The sequence below is a fragment of the Humulus lupulus genome, chromosome 5 (genome assembly GCF_963169125.1).
Source record: "Humulus lupulus chromosome 5, drHumLupu1.1, whole genome shotgun sequence".
Taxonomy (NCBI): domain Eukaryota; kingdom Viridiplantae; phylum Streptophyta; class Magnoliopsida; order Rosales; family Cannabaceae; genus Humulus; species Humulus lupulus.
In genome coordinates, this window is record NC_084797.1 from 197,556,556 (window position 1) to 197,579,160 (window position 22,605).

A 22,605-nucleotide genomic window follows, 5' to 3' on the forward strand; every position below is an offset into this window, starting at 1 on the left:
TGAAAGGGGGCTACTCCGAAGTAATTTGCAACCCCCTGAAAAACGAGTGAAAAGGCAGGGTGGCACCTGCCTCAATGTGAAACCTCGACCAGGCGTTGTAGGCTCCGCCTGGCAGGTTGGCCCGCTGGTCGATAAAAGGTCTGACTAAGGTCACCCCCATCAGGTTGTATTTATTTAAGTAGTTGGCCATCATCCGCAGTGTCACCTTACTCTGGGGAACAACGTGCCACTCAACATCCGGCTGATCCGCATGTCGAGGGCGGCCACGCCTTTGAACATTGGTGTCAGGAGCATATTCACCTCGACCACTGGTCGAGGGGGCATCAACAGTAGGCTAGCCTGAGGAGTTAGGGGTTTTCCTTTTTTGAGCTTTTGTTTTTGTTCGAGCCATTCTCTGGGTTGGGACTGGAGGAAGGTTTGGGCTAGGGCGAGAAAAAGGGATATCTGGTATTAGAGTAGATGGGTTTTCTTCATCTTCAAGCAGTTGAGCCAAGAGGTCGTCTTCAATGGGTCTTTCTCCTCCCCAAGGGTCTTGCATATGAACTGCAAACAGACAATGGAGGAGATAAGACACATAGTCTGCGAAGTAACGTCGGAGGTTGGGATAACGTTGCTCGCGTCTATTGACCAGCAGCATCCTACCCCTAAACTAAGTTTGGTGCTAGTAGTTTGAAAAACGAATCAAAAAGGAAATAAAATGTTTTCTGAAAGGGAACTTTTTCAACTCCTTAAGGGCAGGAAAAAACCCAGTTTTTTCAACTAGCTTAAAGATTGAATTTTTACGTCGATCTTACACCCTAAGCCTATGATCCTTACTATCAAACTAGTTCCTAACTTATATAAAGTAGAAATACACTCTCTTACCAAGCATCAGATGGTTTATACAAAAATCCTCATAATATCTACTCAAGAACGCAAAAAATCACAGAATATAGTAACGGCATGCAAAGCATAATGAAAAGTTTGAAAGACGAAGTGAATACCTGGGAAAAGCGTGGAGATTCAGAAAAAAGTAGAAATTTCGAGTCGGAAAGACCTTCGGCTGGACGTCTGAATGGTTTTGAAGCTCTGGGTTCTGAAAGCAAAGTTCTTGAAGTTCTTGATAAGAATGGTGAGTAAAAAATTACAAGGAAGAAAAAGAGGTTACTTATAGAGGCCGAGGTATGGCAAAAAGTGGCAATCATTACTTTCCCATTTTCGAAACGTGGGGGAGTGTATAAGCCGTCAAATTGTTTTCTTGAAAACTGAAAAGGCTTGATTAGACATAATTATGTCACGGTTTTCAAAAACGCACGAGGATCCTGACAGATTTCGTGGGGCATATGAATGGTTGTTCCCCTAAAGTTTCTTTATTGTTGGTCGCACTAAACAAACTTGGGGGGCAAATGTTATCCAAAAAACAGGCATGGATGACATGGCAGACATTTAATACACGTGGCTGATATCTGGCAGAATTCTTGCTCGACCATCGACCAGAAAGATATCTATGGTGCAACGTTCAATCTTTATATACGACCAGCCTGGTTGTATACTTGCTATATACGGAGAAAATCTTATGCAGTTATAATCGTATCCGAAATTATCTCCAAGGATTTCCTGAGTATCCGATTATTTAGGAAAGAATATCTGTAACAAATTAATGTAATCTTCCTTGAGCCTATAAATAGAGAAAGATAGCTCAAGGAAGAGGACTTTTGCTTTCTGATTATCTGAGATTAGAGTTTTACAAGTGTATTAGAGCTATCACCTTCGATATATCCTTTTGTTCTTCAGAGGTTTGTGAAACTCATTGAAACCTAGTTCTTTGATCACTCCTTTGAATTTTATATCAATAACAGCTCAAGTGGACGTAGGTTATTACCAGATTCTGGGGCCGAACCACTATAAATTTCTGTGTGTTTTAATGTTTTTGTCATCATTCTCATTTCAACATATCTGTCCACATCAAGCATTTTGACTCCGTGTCAGTTGACCAAAATCAGGGTCAACAGGTTATATTGTTATAACGTCATGCCATTCGGGCTCAAAAATGCTGGAGCCACTTACCAGTGGCTCGTGAACATGATGTTCTCCGAGCAAATATGGAACAACATGGAAGTTTATGTTGACGATATGTTACTCAAATCTCAACTTAACAATAACCATGTTGATGACCTCGAAGAATGCTTTGCCGTGCTCCGGAAATATAACATGAAGCTTAACCCTCAGAAGTGCTCTTTCGGAGTATCTTCAAGAAAATTCCTAGGTTTCATTGTAAATGCTTGAGGAATAGAAGCTAATCCAGACAAGATTTAGGCCCTGATCGATATGCCTTCACCTCGAAAACACACAGATGTCCAGAGTTTGACGTGCAGGATGGCGGCACTAAGTAGGTTTATATCAAAATGTACAGACCATTGTCTTCCGTTTTTCAACCTGTTGATGGGAGGCAAGAAATTTGAATGGACAGAGGAATGCGAGTTGGCTTTTCAAGAACTCAAGAAACACCTTGCAGAACCCCCTATCTTGTCAAAACCTATTACGGGAGAAGTTCTATACTTGTATCTTGCTACGACTAAGCACGCCATAAGTGCAGTACTCGTACGAGAGGAAGCAAAAGTTCAAAGGCCTGTGTATTACGTCAGTAAAAGGTTACTGGGGGCAGAATCTAGATATCCCTTGATGGAGAAGCTAGCTCTCAACCTAATTCACTCATCTCGAAAACTTCGACCCTATTTTCAAGCACACCCCATCCATGTACTAACTGATCAACCACTAAGACAAGTGTTGTCCAAACCAGAAGTTTCAGGTCGACTGCTTAAATGGGCCGTTGAACTCAGACAATTCGAGATCACGTATCACCCAAGGACGACCATAAGGGGACAAGCCTTGGCAGACTTCATAGTGGAGTATACTGGCATGACCAACGATGAAGTTATAACCCCGGACCACGAGCTGTGGAAACTTTATGTTGATGGGTCATCTAATGAAAATGGATCGGGGGCAGGAGTAATTTTGATCACTCCTGTAGGGAGCAGATTTCACTCTGCCTTGAGATTTGACTTCAGTGCGTCAAATAACGAGGCCTAGTACGAGGCTTTACTGGCAGGACTTCGTATAGCCAAGGAGCTCAAAGCTAAAGCAATACATTGCTACAGCAACTCCCAGCTAGTGGTTAACCAAATTTTGGGAGAGTACCAGGCTCGTGGTACAAGAATGGTAGGATACTTAGAAAAGGCAAAATAAGCATTGGAACATTTCGAGTTCTATGTGATAGAATAGGTCCCTCGAGAACAGAACTCGAATGCGGACACCTTAGCCAGGCTCGCTAACTCTACCGAGAATGAATAACTGAATGTCGTGCCAATTGAACATCTCTCGGCACCTAGTATTGACGAGCCAGAGCAGGAGGACGTGTGTATGATCAATTCCAAGCCTACCTAGATGACTCCGATAGTTGAATATCTCGAGACCGGTATCCTTCCGAAAGAACGGACCAAGGCTCGAAAATTGATGTATCAAATCCCTCGTTATACCATTATCAATGGAAGGCGGTATAGAAGAGGATATTCCATGCCACTACTCCGGTGTGTGACTACCCCCGAAGCTAAAATAATCTTAGAATAAATTCATGATGGGTTCTATGGAGACCATACCGGGGGCCATAGCCTGTCCAAGAAAGTCATACGCCAAGGATACTTCTGGCCTACCATAAAATCAGACTCATTCGACTACATAAAAAGGTGTGATAAGTGCCAACGATTCGCCACAATTCCCCGAGCTCCACCATCTGAGCTAACTATGATGCTTCCCCATGGCCATTTGCGGTATGGGAAATCGACCTCATAGGCTCCCTTCCGACTGGAAAGGGCGGAGTAAAGTATGCGGTAGTCGCCGTAGATTACTTCACAAAGTGGACAGAAGCTAAACCTTTGGCGACAATAACCTCCAAAAAAGTCCTTGACTTTGTGGTGAAAAACATCATATGTCGATATGGGATGCTAAGGAAGATTGTGTTCGATAACAGAACCTAGTTTGATAGCGATCTGTTTACCAACTTTTGCGAAAAAAAATGGAATAATAAAGAGCTTCTCGTTGGTGGCCCATCCCCGGGCGAATGGCCAGGTCGAAGCTGTAAACAAGACTCTAAAAAGTTCGTTGAAGAAAAAGTTGGAAGAAGCTAAAGGATGATGGCCCGAAGAATTACCCCAAGTCTTATGGGGATATAGGACCACGACCCGTACATCGACAGGACATACCCCGTTCTCTCTAGCGTATGGTTGCGAGGCTATGTTGCCAATCGAGTTCAAAATTCCCACAATTCGAGCCCTCGCTTATGATCAAACCTCGAACCACTCTCAGCTCGAAGAAACTCTTGACCTAATCAAAGAAAGAAGGAACGAAGCTCAATTAAAAAATGATGCATACCAACAACGAGCTACCTGGTACTTCAACAAGAGAGTTCAGGATCGAAAATTCGGTATGGGAGATTTGGTGCTAAGGCGTGTATTCTTGGCGACATGGGATCCAGCAGCTGGCGTGCTCGGGCCAAATTGAGAAGGACCTTACCAGATAGAGTCAGTCATCCGACCCGGCATTTACAAGTTGGCAAGATTGGATGGAAGTCTAGTACCACGAGCATGGAACGGTGAACACCTACGACCTTACTATCAATAGTATAGGAAGGGTGTTGCCTATAACCATGCTTGTTTATTTGTACTATTTTTATTTTTGGATTTTTTCAAATAAAGTTTGATTTATTTTAATATGTTGTATTTTTTGCAATCTCTCTTAATTTAATAACCTATGGTCTCACTCATAGGATATTAAGGGGGCATCAGTGGCACATATACCACTAGCTTGAAAAAACAAAATAGCATATACGAAGCGCATATAATTGTTTGGATATAACCAAACTGTCAAAAGTACACAAGTATTTGGAAATAACCAAATGCGCGAAATGAGATAAGTTTGGATATAACCAAACAGGCAAAAAGATAAAAATGTTTGGATGTAACCAAATATGCAAACTAGATTAAAAATATAAGTGTATGGATTACAAACCTAACACGACCTTAATAGGTTTTGAACAAACCAGCTAAAACTAATCGGCAGTAAGTTGGAGCATAACCCACTTCGTGTTAAGCCGAGATCGAGGCTGGAGTATCTTGCAAAACAATAGTTTCGACCTCATAACCTCGGAGATCTAACCGAGGATGAAAAAAAGTAACTAAAAAGTAAGATATAACTAAACCATTTGCATTACACAGCATACAAGTACTTTCGGGTGTATGGTAAAAGTAATATCCGACCTTAACAAATAACGAGATTGGAAGTGGATAATTCGAGCAAACTGTGCATGAATGCATTGAACCTCAAGCTTAAATCCAAACTATGTTTGTGTGATTAAACAGGCATATATGACACTTTAATATAAAAAGTGAAAAATATTTCAACCAGAGAAATGTAAAGCATATATATTAAAATGAAGTCAGAAAATTGTATCAACCCCATAGGCATAAATTAAATGAAAAACAATTACAAAAAATAAAGGGATGCAGCCCCAAGGTATCATCTAAAGAGAAGGAGCAATCTCCTTGGCCTTCTCAGCATCAGCGCCCTCCCCGGCTCCCTCTGCATCATCCCGAGTAGTCTGCTCATCATCAAGTCTCGCCTGCCATTTGGCCACGAGTTCCACTTCAAGATGGTCTAAGAAGCTGGTATCGAGGTCGACATTTTTGGCCCAGATTCTGTACATGGCCATGCCGACTGGTCGGTCCTTCTTCTCCTTAAACTCTTTAAGAAGACGAGCCTTTTCACTCTCAATGATCTCAAAAGTGACGGCCTTCTCTTCTTCAAGCTTGGCATTGACCTCCATGAGCCGAGCATTCTCCTTCTTAAACTCTGCAAGCCTGGCATTCTGCTTTTCAAGCTCGGATACCTTGACCTTAAGCTCCTCGGCTCCTGCCTCTACCTTTGCTTTTGTGGACTTAAGCTCGTCACTCAGTTTAAGCTGAAGGTCTTTTGCCTCCTGAGCAAGAGTCATGCTCGAGTGGACTTCGTTGTTCAGCCTATAATTAAGTTGAGCATCGATAGCAAGAGCCTGACATACAATTTTTTTTATATATATAACACAAAGAAACCATAAACTGAAAACTTACACAATGATATCGGTGGAAACAGAGAAATGGATGATTGAACGAGCGGTTGCAAGTACGATCTCACTGATTCAAAAATTCCAACCGTGTTTTGTCTTCTCGGCTTGGAGAACATGCAAGAATCGGACAAGAGTGATTCTGGTTCTTTTTTCTCTCTCTAAAAGTTTGAATGTAAAGGAAAAATGGAGAAGACAACCGAAAACTCATTTATAGGCCTACGGGGATGAAAAGAGAACTAATCTGGGCCATTGGCCAGATTCTGTATCAAATCTGACGGTCCGGGAACAGTGAAGTGATGATACCCAAAAGAAGGGCAAGCGGATGGACATGTGCAGAGTTTCAAGGAACTTAAGTACCTTGAATGGGCAATACCCAACTGACGTGTGTCCATACTCAAGTGTGTGATGGAACGGTTCCCGAAGGAAGTAGTTCAAAAGTTTCCTTCTCATAGGATTCGAACCAATACTTTTGAGGGGGCAAAATGTTACGCCCAGATTTTGAGATCTGAGATTGTGACCTCGAAAGCTGGACTCCTCAAGTGTGATCTTGAGATATCTAAAGCACATCGTGGTCCATATGTCAAACCCTCGAAGCAAGGCGACAACCTCAAAGTAAGGTGGTAACCTCAAAGTTCTTTCTAAGTTCGAAAGAACCTAGCATCGAGATATATTCGTTGATAGGGTGTCTTCAGACCAAGTAGCCCGAGCTTAAGAATACAAGCTCGAAATGTAACAATCTCGATCTATCTGCTCCGAGCTAATCTTGGAGTAAGGCGGCTAGTTCCTGATTTATTTGCGAACCTTGACTGACTTGATGGTGGTTGCCAATATCGGAGAATGTGATAAGTCATCTGATGTAATACATTTAAAGATATTTATTGTTGTAACATCCCTACATTAAAGGGATATTAACAATTCCGTTACACGTCTCCTGGTCTTCAAGAGACGTTTCCTTGTACATAGGAGTTACTGGATTTAACATGAATATTTTATTTAATGAATAAGAGTTCCTTCCCAAAAAATGTGGGAATGAACTCTGAGAATCCTCTATAAATAGAGAGGTCATGAACATTTGTGGGGAACGGATTTTTGATATCTTGAGAGAATTTATGGAGAATTCATCCCTGGAGAATTTCCTGAAATATCCAAAGTCTTAATAAAATTGACTCGTGGACTAGGCAGAGTTAACTGCTGAACCACGTAAAATTCTAGTTATTATTCTGTATTATTGATCTGCGCCATAGTTCTTGTTGTTTAATTGCTCTACGTTTTAAGTTGACAAAAAACGGCGTCAACATATACATATTTTAATTAATTATATCATCTATTATTTAATTTTTTAAGATTTAAGTTTTTTTTACATAAATAATAAAAATTAATGACATTTTTTTATTTTGTTTAAAATTTTATAAATTTTTAATATGAAAAGAGATTTTTTAAAATTTTAAATTATACCTGTAGCAATGCCACATCACCTATTAAAGTGTCACATAAGCGTTTTGTTAGCTACATAGGACAGAAACTAACGGAAGTCCCACAACTCAGTAATAAGAATAGTTCGAGAGGAATTTTTAACAACGCGAAAAATTTAGGGGGCACGATTTGCAAAGTGTAATAGTTCGAGGGGAAAATCATATCTTAGTTCAAATTGTGAAATGAATGAGTACTAATTTCTGTAATTAAGTTTACGAAATTATCATTTATAAGGAACTTAGTGGGAGTTAATGATAAAATACAAATGAGGGGTAAAACGGTAAAATTCACCCGACTCATTAGTAGGTCATCATTAGAGGATTGACTAACTGTAATGGTTATAACAATGGATAACGTATTTATGTTAGTAGAAATACGTTTTATGAATTCAAGATTCATATTCTGAGTCTATAGTGGAGTCGCGATGAATTAATAAGTTGTGACATAATTTATTTTATAAATAACTTACGAGAACTTATTGTAGCTTGTATTCATGGATCTATGGCCCCCACGTCGTCTTTGATCAAATCAAGTCTAAATGTCTCAAACCACTGATTTAATTATCAATTTAGAATATCTAATTGACTAGGTCAATTTTGTGATATTTACATGAATTATGAATTAGAGAAAAGAATAGAGTTATTGTAAAATAATTGACATATTTATTAATAATGATAAATTGGTGTTAATATTAATAGATAATATTAAATCAAGGTTCAAACTATAAATAGTTAATTTCAACAAGGATTTAATTATTCAATTGATTAATTATATTATAGATAAATAAATGGGTCTTGAATTTGAGTCCATTAAGCCTAAAATTGAAGGCACGCATCATGAGCACAATCTACATGGTGTGGCTGGCCATGATGGACTTTATTTACATTTTATTTTTCAATTAATTTAATTAAGAAGCCCTGGTTGTGTCTATAAATATAAAGTTATAGCTAAGATTTTCATAAGACAAATTTTTGGTAAGTGCTTAGTTAAAGAAAACCGTAGATTACACTTTTCTAGACACTCTCTCTTCTTCTCTTCTCGATCCCTATCTTATGTGTTGAGAGAATTGTTGGGGGAGAGTGAGATTACACCACCACAATATTTAGAATCTACACAAAATTATGCTTGACGGAGACCAAAGAAAGATTGAGAAAGATGATGCAAACCCTAGTAGTTGAACACACTTCTTCAACTTGATGAGGCGTCAAAACCCTTTTTGAATCCACCACTTTGAACTTCGTCTTCTTCTTTGTAAAGAAACTTAACCAAAGGCTTATACACGATTTTTATCGCTGTCCTAATTCTCTATTTCCTAGCCCACCATTGATGCTTGAGGCTTTTATTAAGAGGAAATGAGAATTGTGATTGAACAAGCTTTAAAATCATAAATTCACAAAGTCAAGCACTTTCTTTATGAGTTTCTTGGAGAAAACTTGAGATTCTTGAAAGCTAGAGAGAGAGAAAAATGTTAGAGAGAGATTTGAGAGAGTGATCATATCTTCCAAAACTCTATGAGAACCTTATTATAGTGTAGGCACTGTCATTAGGGCTAACTGTATGATCTTGGAATTTAAATCTAGATGCATGCTCCCTATTATTTTTTCAAAAACATAATAGAAACATAAAATAGTGTGGCTGATAACTCTATGATTTAGAGTTATTTTTATTAACTTTGAACTTGAATTTTGGGTGAAAAGAGTAATGAGTGTGTTGTTATTTGTAAGTTTGTTTAGTTTTTACCTTTCTTCTCTAGTTAGTGTGTTAATGCAAGAGTCTTGTGATTTGTTGGTAGTAATTGTAATTATTTATGTAAATCTTTGTGTTTTGTCATTCAGGAAAGAAACCTTCAAAGCGCCAAGGGAAATTAACGGAATCAAGAGACAAAAGGGGACAAAAAAAGGGAGCATTGCTGCTCGGATGCTGTAGGCCAGACTTGTAGCAATTCTGGGAAAGTGAAGACTGACGTGGACAAAAGCCAGCTGATTTTATTTACTGACATCAGCGCCTATGTGGCACCCATTTTAGTGAATGAAGTTAGCTGGCTGAGGTGGCAAGAGGAAATGGACCAAAGATGAAGTGGGGTTTTCTAATTAGGGTAAAGGATGGTACCCAAAAGAGGAGGCAGCCGTAATATACACCAGAAAGAGAGAGAGGAAAGAGGAGAGAAAAAAAATCTTTCAGCAAGAAGAGTACAGAGAACAAACCAGAGAAATACACACAGAAAAAGGCATTACCTACAAGAGGAGAATCACGACCAAGGAAGGAGGAGGACTCTAGAACCCGATTCTACTCTTCTCTTTCTTCTATATTTCCTTTTCTGTAGTGTATAATCTTGATTCTATAATTTGTGAACTGAATATTTGTTATGGATGAACAATTTCTGTTTTGGATTGTAATTTTCAGTTTAGACATGAACTAATCACCTTGAGATTTGGGTGGCTATGAACCTTATGTGATGAAGTATTAATGCAATGCATGAGTTTAGTAATTTGCCTTTGTTCATTCAAGTGAAATTAATGTTTAACGATTGTTGATTGCTGGCCATAACTAACAATTAAAATAGCTAGATCTGATTAATCTATCTAGTGGAATCAACTTGAATGATGCAAGAGAAATGCCATGTTTAGGTAGTTCTTAGTAGTGAAATAGGAATATTTTGCTACCTTGTATAACCTGAGATTTGGTGAATAAATGCATGTTTTACAACCTGATTTGATATAGGAATGTGTTGAATTAAGTTGTGGAATTATATCAGTAGGTTTTGGAAAAAGCTTACTGGCTTAGTGTGAAATCTGTTAACTCTGTGCATAATTGCTGAACGATTGCTATAACAACTGGGCAGATTAACATAGGGGGAATTAGCCATCCGAATCTAATTGTTCACATAGATCTTCTCTCAATTAATTTTTTCTGAGTTCTTCATTTTATTTTAGATTAAAATACGTACACCCATTTAATTTTAGATTCATATTCCAATCATGTTTTTAATTTTGTTATCTTATTGTTAAATTGTTCTTTAGTTGATTTTTACATTTATTTAGTTTAAAATCCCTGTGGAGACGATACTCATTTACAGTTTACTACTTGTGCGGCTATGTATACTTGCGTATTTTAATTGCTATAATTTTTGCAACAAGTTTTTGGCGCCGTTGCCGGGGATTTTAAAATTAAATTCTGTTTTATCAACTATTTGACAATTTATTTTCATTGTTTTTAACCTTGTTGGTTCGAGTTGTGCAATCTCAGGTACTTACAGTGTATGAACCAGCAAGAGGACAGTGAACTTGCTCCTATTGACCCCGAGATCGAACGAACTTTCAGAAAAAGGAGAAAGGATCAAAAGGCTAAAAGCCGAGGCACTATGGCTGAACGTGTTGATGATGAGGGGGATGGCCAGCAAGTCACTAATCCCATTGTTTTGGCGGATGACAGAGCCAGAGCAATACGGGAATACGCTGCCCCCATGTTTAATGAGCTAAATCCAGGCATTGTGAGGCCAGAAATACAAGCAGCTCAATTCGAGCTCAAGCCAGTGATGTTTCAAATGCTCCAAACTGTGGGGCAGTTCAGCGGGATACCAACGGAGGATCCTCATCTCCACCTTCGTTCATTCTTGGAGGTGAGCGATTCCTTTAAGCTTCAAGGAGTGAGTGAAGAAGCATTAAGGCTGAAGCTATTTCCATTCTCATTAAGAGACCGAGCTAGATCATGGCTCAACACTTTGCCTCCTGATTCTGTCACAAATTGGAATGATCTTGCTGAAAAGTTTCTGCGCAAATATTTCCCTCCCACCAGAAATGCAAAATTTCGGAGCGAAATCATGTCATTCCAGCAGCTTGAAGATGAATCAACCAGTGATGCATGGGAGAGATTTAAGGAGCTTTTGCGGAAGTGTCCACACCACGGCATCCCGCACTGTATACAGATGGAGACTTTCTATAATGGCCTCAATGCAGCTTCTAGAATGGTGTTAGATGCCTCGGCCAATGGTGCTATCTTGTCCAAGTCTTATAATGAAGCATTCGAAATTTTGGAGAGAATTGCCAGTAATAATTATCAATGGTCCAACACAAGAGCTCCAACAAGTAGAAAAGTGGCGGGGGTTCTGGAAGTAGATGCATTGACTGCTTTGACAGCCCAAATGGCTTCCATGACTAATATTCTGAAAAATATGAGTTTGGGGAACAACATTCAGCCAGCTGCTGCTATTCAAAGTGGGGACATTTCCTGTGTATATTGTGGAGATGGGCACATGTTTGAGAATTGCCCTTCCAACCCAGCAGCAATTTGTTATGTGGGGAACCAGAATTTTAACCGAAACAGTGGCCCATACTCAAATTCGTACAACCCAGCTTGGAGGCAACATCCGAATCTATCTTGGGGGGGGTCAAGGAGCAAGTTCCAGCAGTGTACCAGCACAAGGGAAGCAAGCTTATCCACCAGGTTTTTCTCAGCAGCCAAGGGCTCCACAACCGCAACACCCTCAAGGCTCTCAATCCAATTCTTTGGAGAGTCTAATGCGGGACTATATGGCCAAGAATGATGCAGTGATACAAAGTCAGGCAGCATCCCTTCGTAATCTTGAAATGCAGCTGGGGCAATTAGCCAATGATCTGAAAAATAGGCCTCAAGGTTCTTTGCCTAGTGACACGGAGAATCCAAGGAGGGATGGGAAGGAACATTGCAAGGCTATCAATCTAAGGAGTGGAAAAATTCTGGAAAATTCTGAGGAGAAAATAAAGGGCAGTGGGGAGCCCACTTCAATCCAAACTGAAGGTGAATCTAGTAAAAAACCAGCGAAAGAAGTTACTGAAACTGGCCCAGTTGATACAGCATCGGGTCAGCAATCTGTTCCAGTGAAATCTGCACCAAAGCCGCCCCCACCATTTCCTCAGCGATTTCGTAAACAGCAGCAAGATGGGCAGTTCAGGAAGTTTCTGGATGTGTTAAAACAGCTCCATATTAACATTCCCTTGGTGGAAGCCTTGGAACAAATGCCAAACTACGTCAAATTTTTAAAAGACATTTTGACGAAAAAGAGAAGGCTGGGGGAGTTCAAAACTGTTGCTCTTACAGAGGGTTGCAGCGCTATGTTGAAGAGTAAAATCCCTCCAAAATTGAAGGACCCTGGCAGTTTTACGATCCCTTGTTCTATTGGGGGACGGGATGTTGGAAGGGCATTGTGTGATTTGGGCGCTAGCATTAATCTTATGCCGATGTCGATTTTTAAGAAGCTTGGTATTGGTGAAGCGAGGCCTACAACTGTTACATTGCAGCTGGCGGATAGATCTATGGCCCATCCTGAAGGAAAAATTGAGGATGTTTTAGTGCAGGTTGACAAATTTATTTTCCCAGCCGACTTTATTATCTTGGATTATGAAGCTGACAGAGAAGTGCCAATTATATTGGGGCGGCCGTTCCTTGCTACGGGGCGAACATTAATTGATGTACAGAATGGGGAACTCACTATGAGAGTCAATGATCAGCAAGTTACATTCAGTGTATTCAAGGCTATGAAATTTCCTGATGAAATCGAAGAATGTTCAAGTGTGGATGTGATTGAGACGCTTGTGGCTGAGAAGTTTAATACGAAGGTTGATATGGCTGAATTGGGAGTTCAGATTTTTGAAGATTCTGAAGATTCTAGCAGCGAAGAAGAACCTCAAGTTACTTGGGTAGACTCATGTAAACCAGCCAGAAAATTCAATAAATATTTTGAAGCATTAAATCTGCCTGAAGGATATTTTAAGCCGCCAAAACCGTCCATTCAAGAACCACCTCAATTAGAATTAAAGCTGCTGCCCAGCCACTTAAAATATGCTTATTTGGGGGACAATGACACACTTCCAGTAATTATCTCTTCCTGTTTAGAGGCTGATGCTGAGGGGTCTTTGCTGGAGTTATTAAGAAGACATAAGAAGGCTATTGGCTGGACTATGGCCGATATACAAGGAATTAGCCCAGCTTTGTGCATGCATAAAATCTTGTTGGAATCTGGCTGTAGCAACTCTGTGGAGCAGCAAAGGAGGTTAAATCCAGTGATGAAAGATGTAGTCCGAAAAGAAGTGATCAAGTGGCTGGACTATGGTATTATCTACCCTATTTCAGACAGCTCGTGGGTAAGCCCAGTGCAGTGCGTGCCTAAAAAAGGAGGGGTTACAGTGGTGATAAATGATAACAACGAGTTGATTCCTACTCGAACAGTGACCGGTTGGAGAGTGTGTATGGATTACAGGAAACTTAACAAAGCCACACGGAAGGATCATTTTCCGCTGCCGTTTATTGATCAAATGTTAGACCGCTTGGCTGAGAAAGAATTTTTCTGTTTTCTCGATGGTTATTCAGGTTATAACCAGATTTCCATAGCCCCGGAAGACCAGGAGAAAACCACATTCACATGCCCCTACGGGACATTCGCCTTTAGACGTATGCCATTTGGTTTATGTAACGCACCAGCCACCTTTCAAAGGTGCATGATGGCAATCTTTTCGGATATGGCAGAGAATATTTTGGAGATTTTTATGGACGATTTTTCAGTCTATGGCGATTCTTTTGTGAGCTGTCTAGCTAATTTGGAGAAGGTTTTGGCAAGGTGTGAAGAAACCAATTTAGTCCTAAATTGGGAAAAGTGCCATTTTATGGTGCAGGAAGGTATCGTGTTGGGTCACAAAGTGTCTAAAAAGGGGATTGAAGTCGATAAGGCAAAGCTGGAAGTGATTGAGAAGTTACCAGCCCCAACTACAGTAAAAGGGATAAGGAGTTTTCTGGGGCACGCTGGTTTCTATAGGCGTTTTATCAAGGACTTCTCCAAGGTGTCTAAGCCTTTGTGTACGCTGCTGGAACAGAACCGCCCCTTTGATTTCACTGCTGAGTGTCAGGAAGCATTTTTGAAGTTGAAAAAGGCATTAATAACGACTCCAGTGATTATAGCTCCTGATTGGTCTTTACCATTTGAACTCATGTGCGACGCCAGCGATTTTGCTATTGGAGCAGTCCTTGGGCAGCGAAGAGGAAAGATTTTCCATTCAATTTATTATGCGAGCAAGACATTGATTGATGCTCAAATAAACTACTCCACCACTGAAAAGGAGCTGCTGGCTGTGGTATTCGCCTTTGAGAAATTCAGATCCTACTTAGTGGGCACAAAGGTTATAGTCTACACCGACCATTCAGCAATAAAATATTTAATTGCCAAGAGGGAGTCCAAACCAAGGCTCATCCGCTGGGTCTTATTGCTGCAAGAATTTGATCTTGAAATACGCGACAGGAAGGGTACTGAAAACCAAGTGGCGGATCACTTGTCGCGGCTGGAAACCAGCATTAATAGCAGCGTTACTAGTGAGGTAACACCCCAGATTCATGATTCTTTTCCAGATGAGCAGCTGTTGGTTTTAGACCAGGAAAGTGTCCCATGGTACGCCGATGTTGTAAATTATTTAGTAAGTGGAGTACAGCCACCTGACTTCAGCAAACAGCAACTCAAAAAGTTCTTCCACGACATCAGATTTTATTACTGGGATGAACCGTACCTTTACAAGTAGTGCCCCGACCAGATACTGAGGCGTTGTGTGCCTGAAAATGAAGTGTCCAGCATCTTAGAGCACTGTCATTCAGCCCCATATGGTGGCCATTTTGGTGGACAGCGGACAGCAGCTAAAGTGTTCCAATCCGGATATTATTGGCCATCCATTTTTAAAGACGCTCATGAGTTCGCTAAGAAGTGTGACCGCTGTCAGCGTGTAGGCAACATTTCAGCAAGGAATGAGATGTCGTTGAACTGTATTTTGGAGGTGGAACTATTTGACGTCTGGGGAATCGATTTCATGGGGCCATTCCCACAGTCCTTTGGGAACTTATACATTCTGGTGGCTGTTGACTACGTGTCAAAATGGATAGAGGCAGTGGCTAGTCCCACAAATGACGCTAAAGTAGTGATGAAGTTTCTGCATAAGCATGTGTTTACAAGGTTTGGGACTCCGAGGGCTTTGATCAGTGATGAGGGAACCCACTTCGTAAACAAAATATTGGCTGCCTTGCTATCCAAGTACAGCGTCAAACACAAGATAGCCACGGCCTATCACCCCCAGACTAACGGGCAGGCAGAAATTTCGAATAGAGAGATAAAAGGGATTCTAGAAAAGGTGGTGAACCCAAGCCGCAAGGACTGGTCACAGCGGCTAGATGATGCGCTTTGGGCGTACAGGACAGCTTTTAAAACTCCTCTAGGCATGTCACCTTATCGCTTAGTCTTCGGGAAGGCGTGTCATCTTTCGGTGGAGTTAGAACATAAGGCATTTTGGGCATTGAAGAAGTTAAATTTGGATCTTGTAGTCGCTGGAGAAGCAAGAAAACTGCAGCTGAATGAACTAGACGAGATGCGGCTATTTGCTTATGAAAATGCCAAGCTGTACAAGGAGAAGACTAAGCGGTGGCATGATCAGAAAATTCAAGAGCGGGTGTTTGAGAAAGGCCAGAAAGTACTGCTGTTTAACTCACGGTTGAAGCTGTTCCCTGGGAAGCTCAAGTCCCGTTGGCCGGGCCCCTTCACAGTGACTAAAGTCTACCCTTTTGGAGCTGTATTAATTCGAGAAGATCAGTCTGGGAGGGAGTTCACAGTTAACGGACAGCGACTGAAACATTATTGGGGAGGCGAGGTCAACCGAGAAAAGACCTCGATCTCCTTAAAGGATGCTTGACAATTGTAACTTGGGGTGCCTACAAAAAAAAGAAAAGAGAGAAAAAAAAAAAATAAAGAAAAAAAATGAGGAACAACAGATTCAATGGCACCCCAAATAAATAAATAAATAAATAAAAAAGAGAGAGAAAATAAAAAGAAAAATATATATATATATATAATAGATAGCAATAACTATTCTGTGTAATTCTGAAAGGTGTATTTTTGGTGCAGGTTAAATTATGGCAGAAAGTCAGGATTTGGGAAAATTTGGAATCTGGGCAAGACATTAAGTTTGGGGTGTAGGAGTATTGCCCAGTTGCTATAGCCATCTGTTAGCAATTGCTGGGCAGCAATTTGTCAAAGCTGGGTTCAAAAACGAGAAGTATCGGGCTTGAAGCTGGGGTACTTGGGTCTGTGAGAATTAATGGGCACGTGGTCGAAAAGAAAGCAACATTTTCAGTGAGCCAATGATTGGGAGATAAGTATTCAATCATTAGGCTTATTTAAAGAATTAGTGGGACCACTTAAAGAATTAAAACAAAAGGAGATCCATTTGCAAATTTGTTTTTGGGGATTAATTATTCAAGTCAAAATGGGCCCCATGCATCTTCATATTCGGCCAGACCAGATGGGTTTGGTCAACTGGGCCCCTATGACAATTAGTTGACTCTTACACTCAGTAGGCCCAAGAAGCCACCATTGACTCACCATTGGCCCACAAAGTTAACCCTACCCCTTCCTCATTCTCACTCCGAGCTGCCTCAGCTGCATCAGTCCCTTGCTTCGCACCTCCCTAATCTAAGCCGCCGTTAGCCCAAGCCTCCAGTGCACGAACCACTTCCCATTTCCCTGTACCTCTACTCCGCACCGCACCAGCTCCGTCGCCTCAACCCGACCCAGACCACGAACCACCTCACCTCAACAGCCACCGCCCATACATCCCCCACAACCCATACATCCCCCACAACCCAAACCGGACCAAGGCTCACCACTCCATCACAACCCGTCGATCCACGCCTCCACTCTCAATCTCCGTCCCACGGCCCAGAAATCCTTTCGACCCCACCACGAGCTCACGGCCACGAACCCTCGCCTCCACCTTCTTTCGCCATCACAGCCACGACCCGACACCATACTCAAGTCTCAACGAGACTCACGGCCTCTAGCTTGCCCATTCAAGTTTCAGTAAGCTTCTTCTTGGCAGAGCATATTTCTGTAATTTTCCTGGAGAAGGTATTTTGAGCTGCTGATATTCTGTTGTATTGCCTAGTATTTTGGTGTACTATTGAGTTCCTCTCTGTAAATCTGTGGCTGAATACTGTTGTGCGTCCAAGCCAAAATGCCTAAGATCAAGCAGTGTGCTCAGAGAGCCAAGAAGAAACCATCCTCTGCCGTGCCAAAATTTGCCACACAGGCAGCTGAGGAGAAATACCATGCCTCTATCTGCCACAAGGATTTTTACATGGAGCGAGGCCTGATAGCCGCGAATGCCAACTTCAGCGACCTGCCCGACTGGTTAATGGATACTGTCACCGAGAGGAATTGGGAGACCCTGTGCTCAGCACCGAAACCAGCCGTACCCGAGTTGGTCAAAGAATTCTATTCCAACTTCTTGGCCGAGCAATGGCCTACAACAGTAATGGTTAGAGGAGTAGAAGTGCCATTTTCGGCTAAGGTCATTAACGAGATTTTCTTGTTGGAGCCAGTCAAGTGTGAGTTCACCAAGGGACGTGAACAGATGTCTGACGAACTGATTCAAGATATTATGCCCGAGCTGGCCAAACCAGAGGCCGAGTGGGACATTGATGAGAATGGAAGGTTTCGTTTCCGAAGAACGGATCTGCAGCATGAGATGAAATGCCTCTACAGCTTTGTCCAGTCTACCTTGCTCCCAACCTCCCACGATTCCACAGTGAGCAGGGAGCGCATGTGGATGCTCTATTGCATAATGAAAAGGATGCCGATTGATGTAGGTTCCGTGTTGGCACGAGAAATTTTTGACTGTGCGCATAGATCAAAAGGCAAGCTCTTCCTGCCTTCTATGGTTACCGCTATATGTCGCGAGGCCGGTGTCCCGGTATGGCCAGAAGAGGGGCTAGTTCCAACAAAGGGGCTCATCAGTTTTGGCCCTGCCCGAGCACCTAAGGCTGCTGCAGCATCCTCATCCACCTCCAGTGACCCCATCCTGGAGAGATTGACCCAGCTTGGCCGAATCCAGGAGCAAATGCACAAGCAGCAAGGGCGAATCTGTGAGCGTCTGCAGACTTTTTGGACTTATGAGCAGCACAGGGATGCCGCAATGAAGAATGTGCTGCAAAAGGCTATGCCTAAGACTGGTCCGCAATTCCCCGCTTTCCCTGAGCAAATTTTGAGTACCTGGACTGACAATGTTGGCGACAATGCGGAGTTCCCTGAAGAGGACTCCGATTAGAGGGGGTTTCCTTTCCCTTTTATTTTGTTACTTTCTGTTATTTTATGTTTATGTGTCTGTTCTTAGTTTGTTGTTTGTCTAGGTTGTTTAGTTTCTGTTTTAGCTTTTAATCGTTTTCGTGGCGTTGCTGTGTTAGTTGTATTTGTGCATGAGAGATACTGTGATTTAATCTGGCTTAGTGTCCTGCTCGATGATGACCTTTTCCATTTCAGTCCATTTGTGTGTTGCCCGGATTTTATATGTTAAATATGCTTGTATAGGTGCTAGTGATCTCAGTCATGCTTTCTTTTAGTCCCTGGTCAATAGGTGTGTACTTCTATTCTCCCACCATATTTTGAATTTTTCGAATAACTGCTTTCTTGTGAAATTTTACGCTTCTAGAATTGTTTAGTGCACCCCTTGAGGCGAAATCCTAGCTAGCTTTACCCTTTAGAAATGATTTAGGCCATCTTTGGACGTTTGGGCCTTTCAAGCTTTCCCATTGTATATTAATTTCCCTTAGTCACCCTTAGTTGAGCTAATTTGCCTATTTTTTTTTCTTTTCTTAATACCTATCATTGATGATACCCCCTGCTTAAATTGTTAATTTTCACTTTCATTAACCAAACCTAGCTGCTGAAACTTATCAAGAACAGATTATTTGCATTAAGTTTGGGATGAGTGGGGTTAGTTTTTAGCCATGTGGTGAGCTATTCCAAGTTTCATTTGTTAGCCACATTGGGGACAATGATGGGATTTAAGTTTGGGGTGTATGGGAATGAGCTCACATAAAAATATTCATATTTCTCTTGCTATATATATATATCTCCATGAGTTTAAAAAAAACAAAAAAAAAAAAAGAAGGAGAAAAAAAAAAACAAAAAAACAAAAAGAGAGAAAGAGGCAGTTTTGAGCCTAAGTTTGGGGTGTACCACCCCCTATGCAAGAAAATACATTGGTCTTCTTTCTCATGATCTAGTCAGTTTTAAAAAAAAATATATATATATATATATATAGCAAGAGAATTAGAGCTAAATCAAATTATTCATTGTGGGTTAAAATTACATATTGGGTGAGAGCTTGCGAAAAAAAATAATAATAATAATAAGAAAGGTTCTTGATAAGTTGAGGTGGGTAGGTTGTAAGCCTTTAGTAATATTATCTTTTATCCTACCCTAACCTAAGCCTTACATTACAAGCCGAGTAAATTCCTTTTGATCTAGGGCGTAAAGCTAGACTACATTAGTGGAGAGGAGTGTACTAATTCAACCTATGGGAGCAGATAGTTAAACTTGAGGATCAAGAGTAGTTATTAGAGGAATTCAAGGTGTTGGTGGGAAACTTTTGTGCACACTATTGACTGGGTGACTTTAGGGAGGCATTAGTGATTTCTTTAGCACTGAAAATGGGAAATGAGGCATATAAAGTCAGGGCATAAGCACTACCAGCATCATTTCATTCCATTCCACGTTTCTGAGAGCAAATATTTTCACTAAGCTGTATTGGATTATTCAGGAATCTCTCTTGTACAAGTCTGTGTCTGTGTTACTTTTTGAGTTGAGTGTGTGTTATGTGTTGTTTTTATTTCTGTTTTCCTCATTACTCGAGGACGAGCAATATGCCAAGTTTGGGGTGTTGATAACTCTATGATTTAGAGTTATTTTTATTAACTTTGAACTTGAATTTTGGGTGAAAAGAGTAATGAGTGTGTTGTTATTTGTAAGTTTGTTTAGTTTTTACCTTTCTTCTCTAGTTAGTGTGTTAATGCAAGAGTCTTGTGATTTGTTGGTAGTAATTGTAATTATTTATGTAAATCTTTGTGTTTTGTCATTTAGGAAAGAAACCTTCAAAGTGCCAAGGGAAATTAAAGGAATCAAGAGACAAAAGGGGACAAAAAAAGGGAGCATTGCTGCTCGGATGCTGTAGGCCAGACTTGTAGCAATTCTGGGAAAGTGAAGACTGACGTGGACAAAAGCCAGCTGATTTTATTTACTGACATCAGCGCCTATGTGGCACCCATTTTAGTGAATGAAGTTAGCTGGCTGAGGTGGCAAGAGGAAATGGACTAAAGATGAAGTGGGGTTTTCTAATTAGGGTAAAGGATGGTACCCAAAAGAGGAGGCAGCCGTAATATACACCAGAAAGAGAGAGAGGAAAGAGGAGAGAAAAAAAATCTTTCAGCAAGAAGAGTACAGAGAACAAACCAGAGAAATACACACAGAAAAAGGCATTACCTACAAGAGGAGAATCACGACCAAGGAAGGAGGAGGACTCTAGAACCCGATTCTACTCTTCTCTTTCTTCAATATTTCCTTTTCTGTAGTGTATAATCTTGATTCTATAATTTGTGAACTGAATATTTGTTATGGATGAACAATTTCTGTTTTGGATTGTAATTTTCAGTTTAGACATGAACTAATCACCTTGAGATTTGGGTGGCTATGAACCTTATGTGATGAAGTATTAATGCAATGCATGAGTTTAGTAATTTGCCTTTGTTCATTCAAGTGAAATTAATGTTTAACGATTGTTGATTGCTGGCCATAACTAACAATTAAAATAGCTAGATCTGATTAATCTATCTAGTGGAATCAACTTGAATGATGCAAGAGAAATGCCATGTTTAGGTAGTTCTTAGTAGTGAAATAGGAATATTTTGCTACCTTGTATAACCTGAGATTTGGTGAATAAATGCATGTTTTACAACCTGATTTGATATAGGAATGTGTTGAATTAAGTTGTGGAATTATATCAGTAGGTTTTGGAAAAAGCTTACTGGCTTAGTGTGAAATCTGTTAACTCTGTGCATAATTGCTGAACGATTGCTATGAATCTATCTAGTGGAATCAACTTGAATGATGCAAGAGAAATGCCATGTTTAGGTAGTTCTTAGTAGTGAAATAGGAATATTTTGCTACCTTGTATAACCTGAGATTTGGTGAATAAATGCATGTTTTACAACCTGATTTGATATAGGAATGTGTTGAATTAAGTTGTGGAATTATATCAGTAGGTTTTGGAAAAAGCTTACTGGCTTAGTGTGAAATCTGTTAACTCTGTGCATAATTGCTGAACGATTGCTATAACAACTGGGCAGATTAACATAGGGGGAATTAGCCATCCGAATCTAATTGTTCATATAGATCTTCTCTCAATTAATTTTTTCTGAGTTCTTCATTTTATTTTAGATTAAAATACGTACACCCATTTAATTTTAGATTCATATTCCAATCATGTTTTTAATTTTGTTATCTTATTGTTAAATTGTTCTTTAGTTGATTTTTACATTTATTTAGTTTAAAATCCCTGTGGAGACGATACTCATTTACAGTTTACTACTTGTGCGGCTATGTATACTTGCGTATTTTAATTGCTATAATTTTTGCAACAGTGGCATATATATGAACATCACATTCGTAAATTAAAACAAACACAAAGATGTAGAAACGTACGAATACGCAGTGGAACAATGACTCATTCCTTTAGATTCTCTAACCTTTGATTCCTGGTGGTAACAAGGTATTGCCAAGAATCTAAACCGCTAGATTGAGCCAAAGTCTACCAAGTCTTTCTCTAAATCAAGACTAACAAAGAGTGAGCAAGTTCTCAACACATGAGATAGAATTAGAGAGGGAAGAACAAGAGAATGAGTGGCCAAGAAAGGATTTCACTTACCCAATGAATCAACTGAGACTGACTTATGAAAACCCTAGATATCACATTCCTTATATAGGCAACTTAATAGATTTTATTTAAATTTAAATTAATTAAAATAATAAAAAAAATCAAACCCTTTGGCTCAATCTCTTTGTTTCGAATTTAAATCTCAATTGGACCTAAATTCAAAATGTTTTATTTATTTATCTTTCAATTAATTAATGAAATATTAATTAAATATTTATTCAAATT

At 40.2% G+C, this 22,605-nt stretch overlaps 1 pseudogene; it reads left to right on the plus strand.

The window, feature by feature from the left end:
- Positions 1 to 10,868: 10,868 nt before the first annotated feature.
- Positions 10,869 to 17,279, plus strand: LOC133779835 (uncharacterized; annotated as a pseudogene).
- Positions 17,280 to 22,605: the final 5,326 nt, after the last annotated feature.